Source organism: Schistocerca gregaria, unplaced genomic scaffold (assembly GCF_023897955.1).
Source record: "Schistocerca gregaria isolate iqSchGreg1 unplaced genomic scaffold, iqSchGreg1.2 ptg000351l, whole genome shotgun sequence".
Classification (NCBI taxonomy): Eukaryota; Metazoa; Arthropoda; class Insecta; order Orthoptera; family Acrididae; genus Schistocerca; species Schistocerca gregaria.
The window spans coordinates 641012-648219 of record NW_026061811.1 but is presented as its reverse complement, the minus strand read 5'-3'; positions in this window follow the sequence as shown (position 1 = coordinate 648219).

Sequence of the window (7208 nt, the reverse complement as noted above, 5' to 3'; positions counted from 1 at the left end):
CCATGCTCCACCTTGCCAAGAGTGAAATTACGGAACTTCACACGATGTTAGCACCCTCACGAACAGCTCGCAGTAGCTGAATTTAATATTGTTTGATGCAGAAACGTCGACGCATAGACGCCAGACGGACATCGGGGGCGTGCTGAGCTGTCGAGCTGCACGGCGAACGGATTTCTGCGGACCCCTCGTGAAACTGTGGCGGATGCGTTCGACGTCTGTATCATTCACTCGGGGACAGCCCGGCGGTTTGCCTTTATGCAAACATTCTGTTTCTCTTAACGCTAGGATGCATGGTGCCGAAAACACACGTGAATGCATACACAGGGCCTCCAAGGCCCTGACCTAATTTAAAATTTTCCTCTTTCCACATATTCATTCTTTGGAGTTAAATTTCGTTCTGTCAAATTTTTTGTCATATCGTAAGATTCCTAAGATACAGTGACAGGATCTGGTGGGCCTGATTAACATTTCTTATATATAAAACTCTAAGAGTGAATTTTTATTAGTTACTTTCCTTTACAAACAACATATACAAATTATTTTATTAATTCACTTATAACTTGCAGTTTACATTTTAAAACACTTATTACAACCAATTTCTTCAATTAAAACATGCTCATTATTCACAGTATTATGTGTATAGGCAATATTTTTATAAAAAGTTATTATTCATTGTTCACATAAAATTGCATCTTTCTTAGTTTTCAACATGTGACAAACAAGAAGCACAAAGAACGCCACTATGTTCCTTACAAATGTTGGGTTTGCACTTAATGCATGTCATAGCACTTTTCCTGTGTTTCTTATATGGACAACAATTGCATCTTCTTCTTTTTCCTGAAACATGTAGTTGGTTCGGCAATATGACATCTTCGCGTATCATCAACGATTTTCTTTGGAAGATTAGGGATCTGAATATGAAGTTCGATTAGAGGTCTTACCATTTCCTCTGCTAAACCTCTTAGGAACAAACGCCTTTTATGACTCCTTCCACTATGGTATGTCAGATGTTGGGCGGAAAATAAAATTTCAGTGGTCATTGCTGCGATGTCCATCATATTCATCCATAATGCAAATGGACATCTTCTCGTTTGTCTCTTGCAAGTGTAATAACGAATATTCTGGTCCATTTATCTACTCCACCCTTCGTAGAGTTATAGAAGTTTATTGCATCTGGTTTCTTTTTTGCATGAGTTTCATCAATGTTTCTGTCGTCTTGCATTGTGCTAATGAGAACTATAGACTACTTCTTATTGGGAAGATAACTCACCATTGTAATGACGCCTATAAATGCAAACAAAGAGGAATGAATTGCTCTAGAGACAGATGGTTTCATCTCATTAGGAATTTCTGGTTTATTTTGTTTGATTGTTCCCACCACTGTAGTTTGCTTCTGAAGCACACTAGTAAAGAAGTTGTCAACGGTAATATTTTTTGATGATCATTGAATGCTTTTAGCAAGATCTTTCACTACATTCAATCCAAGATTTTTCTGAAGAAATTCATGGGGCTTCCTTCTCGTGTAAACAGTTCCCTCTAAAGCATATGATCACATAACAAAAATATTTTTATGCCACACTTGGCTGGTTCAGAGGGCATATACTGGGTGAAGCTGCATCTTCCACGGATTAGGACTAGCTGTTCGTCAACTGTGAGCGAATGATTGGGATTCATTCTATTTCTACACTTGTCAAGAAATAGTTCCCATACATAGCGAACTGCTGCGTCATCTGCAGATCGAGCTTCACGGGTACGCCTGTCATCAAATCTAATCATTCTCCTTATATCCTCGAATCTATTTACTGGCAAGGTAGCCTTCTATGTAGGATTTTCCTTTTCATCCTAGAATAATTCTCTAATAAGGACATCCCAAGTCTTCTCATCACCAGAAAGCAGTAAAAGACCAAGAAAACCCACCATTCCAGGAAGCAAAACGTTTTTCCACGTAAAGCAGCCACTCTTCTGCCTTCAATATTTGTGCAGATGATCATTTCCTTGGAGATGAAATAGTCCCAGGCATCCTTAGGTTTACAGGTATTCAAACCAAGGGCTGGACTAGGTGCCTTCTTTACGATGTTATGGACAGGCGTACGAAAAGTTGCAGGAGGATCTAATTTCCAAATCGCTCCATTCCGACTAATGTATGTGTGGTCTTCTATACCTTTTTGTGGTGGTGCTCCATTTTCAGACTCTGATGAAGTAATATTATCGGAAGGACTGCCATCTGCCTCAATATTCACATCTGCAGGTTCATTGGCTAATTCTTCACTACTTGCATCTTCAAATATATTTCCTTCCTCGCAAGAATCATCTTCTTCAGACCACTGAGCCACAACACTTCTAGAGATTGCAGTTTTACTTAGAAACTCATGCCTGCAAACGTCACCCACCGACGCTGTGGAGCATCAAAGTCACAGGCGCCAGCTCCGGTAAATGTATGTATATGCAAGATGATCCGTGATTGTGTTACAAACTTCCTAGTATGATGGAAACAGACAAATGTATCGATTTGAGGTAAGGGCCCCTGTACCGGAAACAAACGTGTCGAAAGTTGTAAGTGAAAATCGTTATCCTGCCTCTGACAGTGGAATACGTGTACTGGTACTGTTGTTGCTAGGATTGTAGGGTAGGCAACGTTCAGAGGCGGCAGTATAGACCGAAACAAGAAAAAAAGTGCAGTAAACATGGACTCTAAACTGCATAATTCTGGAGCTGTAAGCACTTGTTCAATAGTGGAGATGGCTTTCACGCAAGCGATGATGAACAAGTGCTCATGGTTCATGATGTATGCATCTTACAGCCTATGTGTACTGCACATTGTTTTCTTCTTTCGTTCCATACCACCGCCTCTGCAAGTTTCCTGTCCTATATCCTAGCAACAACGATAACGTTACATGCTGTCAGAGGTAACAGACCCCCCTGTGGGTTCGGGGGTAAGAATCGGCCCACGGTATTCCTGCCTGTCGTAAGAGGCGACTAAAAGGAGTCTCAAACGTTTCGGCCTTATGTGATGGTCCCCTACCGGGTTTGACCTCCATCTTCTAAATTCTTCCGAAGAGCGAGCTGATTGGGGAAGGGCGCCTTACAAGGTGCAATGTGTCCATCGCTCATTACCATCTCTAGCTTGGTTGGTCGTCGTCGCATAGCTGTCCCGCCCACTCACCATCTCTAGGGCGTGGCTTTGTTCTTGGGTGCGGTTTTTTGCAGTCTGCTCTGCTGTGTCGCTTTATGCGCCAATGACGATCATGGACTACATTTCACCTGAAATCCAGCACGGTAGCCAGTCCGTTGTGGTGGGGCCGCCATGTACCCTGTCGGTTGTAGCCCCCTGACAACACAGGGATCGCTCTACTGATGCCTGCGCCGTTAACTCCCCGCGTATGCCAAGGAGTAGATGCCTGTCTCCTTGGGGCATCGGGACTCCCGGCAATGGCCATCCCGCCAGGTGGTCGTTGCTGAGGCTGGGTGGCGCCCGTGGGGAGGGCCCTTGGTCGGAGTAGGTGGCATCAGGGCGGATGACCCGCGATGAAGCGTGGTACATCATCTCTTGCTGGCGGCCAGCCGCCAGCAGTCTCTAAGCGTTCTCGGCCTCAATATAACGCTCAGGCATATGATCCACAATCGTTCCCCTCCCTGGCCACACCATGGGAGGAACGAAAGGCTACGGTTGGCAGCGAACCTTATTCACCTCGCTATTTAGTCTGTACACGAGTCGATGGGGAATCGTTTATGGCGACCAAGCCTCAGTTTTTTGTCGAGCACTTGGAGGACAAGTTTGGGGAGGTGGAGGGCTTGTCCAAAATGCGCTCTGGGGCAGTATTGATCAAAACGGCATCCTCTGCACAGTCACGGCGGTTACTCGCTTGTGACAAGTTGGGGGATGTTTCCGTCACGATCACACCCCATAAGAGTCTCAACATGGTCCAGGGCATTATATTCCATAGGGACCTACTCTTGCAGTCAGACGACGAGCTACGCGCCAATTTAGAACGGCGGGGTGTTCACTTCGTCCGGCGCGTCCATCGGGGTCCGAGGGATAATCAGGTAGCCACCGGTGCCTTCATCTTGGCCTTTGAGGGTGACGTCCTACCCGAAAAGGTCAAGGTGATGGTCTACCGATGTGATGTGAAGCCCTATATCCCTCCCCCGATGAGGTGTTTCAAATGCTGGAAGTTCGGCCACATGTCATCTCGGTGTACTTCCAGCATGACATGCAGAGATTGTGGACGCCCTTCACATCCTAATACTGCATGTGCGCCGCCTCCCATCTGTGTGAACTGCGGCGAACACCATTCCCCTTGCTCGCCAGACTGCAAGGTTCTACTGAAAGAACGAAGGATCATGGAATATAAGACCCTGGACCGCATGACCTATACTGAGGCTAAGCGGAAATACGAGAGGCTACATCCTGTGGCTCTGACCAGCTCCTATGCCACCGCTGCCAAAACAGTAGTTTTGTCATCTGCTGCACCGATTCCACTGAACACTCTGAGCCGGAATACTACACCTGCCCCCTTGATGGTGGGGGGCACTTCCCCATCTGTTGCTCCTGCACCACCTACCTCAGGAGCAACGACCCCCCAACCATCGGGGACACAAGTCCCCAACTCTAAGCCGGAGAAGCGTCCGACTTCTTCGGCGACTCTCTCTCGCAAGGGATCCCTCGGGTCCCTCCCTTCCCAGGTTTCCACCTCTGGGAAGGGTGACGTCAGCCAATGGCTGAAAAGCAGGCCAGCGGCTGGTCGCAGGGCTTCCCGCTCCTCCTCCGTCCCGGAGACTGATTCGGTGGAGCCCTCCCGGCCAGTAAAGCCCAAGGAGCAGAGAGAGAAGACGAAGAAGAAGAAGGCCTCTAAGGCCAAGGAACGCGCGGTGGCATCCGCCCCACCGCTCCATACAGGCTCTGCGTCTGAGGATGAGGTGGAGATCATGGCGTCCGCTGAGGACCTGGATCTCGCCATACCCTCAGACGCCAAGGACGCCGATTGTACTGGTCCTCGATCGGTGACAGCAGGTGACCCAGTGACGTGATCTGCCTCCTCGGTCCCTTCACGCCTATTTCGCCCATGGACAATGTGATTCTCCAGTGGAACTGCAGCGGTTTTTTCCACCACCTTGCTGAGCTCCGCCAACTCGTCAGCAGTCACCCTTTCTTCTGCATTGCCCTCCAGGAAACGTGGTTTCCGGCAATGCGGACCCCTGCCCTACGAGGGTATCGGGGTTATTATAAGAACCGGGCAGCTTATGAGAGGGTGTCTGGTGGAGTCTGCGTCTACGTCCTTAACTCTATCTACAGCGAGTGTGTGCCTCTTCATACACCCTTAGAGGCTGTCGCTGTAAGGATGTGGACGCCTCAGCCTATTACTGTCTGCAGTTTGTACCTTCCGCCGGATGGTGATGTCTCTCGTCATGTGTTGGCTGCATTGATAGGACAACTGCCGCCTCCCTTTGTGTTGCTGGGCGACTTTAACGCCCATAACCCCTTGTGGGGTAGCGCCGCGATTACTGGCCGGGGCAGAGATGTCGAGACTCTTCTGTCACAGCTTGACCTCTGCCTTTTAAACACGGGAGAGGCGACCCACTTTAGTGCGGTCCATGGCTCGTTTTCGGCCATTGACCTTTCTATTTGCAGCCCCGGACTTTCACCATCCATCCACTGGAGGGTCCATGACGACTTATGTGGTAGTGACCATTTCCCCATCTTTCTGTCACTGCCACAGCGTCACTCTTCTGAACGCCCCTCCAGATGGGCTCTGAATAAGGCTGATTGGGACTTATTTACATCTGTCGCAGTGATCGCACCTCCTTCCACTGATCCGATTGATGCGGTGGTTCAGTCGGTCACCACCAGCATCGTTTCTGCGGCGGCATCTGCGATTCCCTGTCCATCCGGGGCACCTCGGCGGAGGACTGTGCCGTGGTGGTCGCCCGAGATCGCTGAGGCGATTCGAGATCGCCGGCGGGCTCTTCAGCGCCATAAGCGGCACCCGTCGTTGGAGACCCTCATTGCTTTTAAACAGTTCCGCGCCCGAGCCCGACGCCTTATTCGCCAACGGAAGCAGGAGTGCTGGGAACGTTATGTTTCCACCATTGGCGTCCGTACCTCCGCATCGCAGGTTTGGGCCAAGATTCGGCGACTCCAAGGCTATCGGCCACCTGTCTCTGTCCCTGGGCTTTCGCTGAATGGAGCAGTGTGCACCGACTCCGACACGATTGCGGACTGGTTAGCAGAGCATTTTGCTCAGTGTTCCGCGTCAACGAACTACCCGTTGGCCTTCCGCTCCCGGAAAGAGCGGTTGGAAAGTCGGAGGCTTTCCTTTCACACGCGCAACGCGGAGTCGTACAATGCTCCTTTCAGCGAATGGGAATTCCAGAGCGCACTTTCTGCTTGCCCTGATACGGCTCCTGGACCAGACCGCATTCACAGCCAGATGCTGAAACACCTCTCAGTGCCTTGCCAGCGACGCCTCCTAGATCTTTTCAATCGCGTCTGGGTCGAGGGTGTTTTCCCGTCTCAATGGCGGGAAAGCATAGTCCTCCCCGTATTGAAACCTGGCAAGAACCCGCTGGAGGTGGACAGCTATCGCCCCATAAGCCTCACCAACGTTCCTTGCAAGTTGCTGGAACGTATGGTGAGCCGGAGGTTGAGTTGGCTCCTCGAGTCTCGGGGCCTTCTGGCTCCGTCTCAGGGTGGGTTCCGTAAAGGCCGCTCTGCCGTCGATAATCTGGTCTCCCTGGAGTCTGCCATCCGTACAGCCTTTGCGCGCCGCCAACATCTGGTTGCCGTCTTCTTCGACATGCGGAAGGCATACGATACGACTTGGCGCCATCACATCCTGGCCACACTTCATGAGTGGGGCCTTAGGGGCCCGCTCCCGATTTTTATTCAGAATTTTCTTTCGTATCGTTCTTTCCGCGTGCAAGTAGCTGCGTCACATAGTTCCTCCCGGGTCCAGGAGAACGGGGTCCCACAGGGGTCTGTCCTCAGTGTGTCCCTGTTTTTAATTGCCATCAATGGGCTTGTTGAGGCGGTGGGGTCGTCCGTCGCGGCTTCTTTATATGCGGACGACTTCTGCCTATATTACAGCTCCAGTGGCATCGCCGCTGCTGAACGGCAGCTGCAAGGTGCCATCCGCAAGGCGCAGTCATGGGCTGTAGCGCACGGCTTCCAGTTTTCGGCCGCGAAGACCTGCGTTATGCATTTCTGCCGG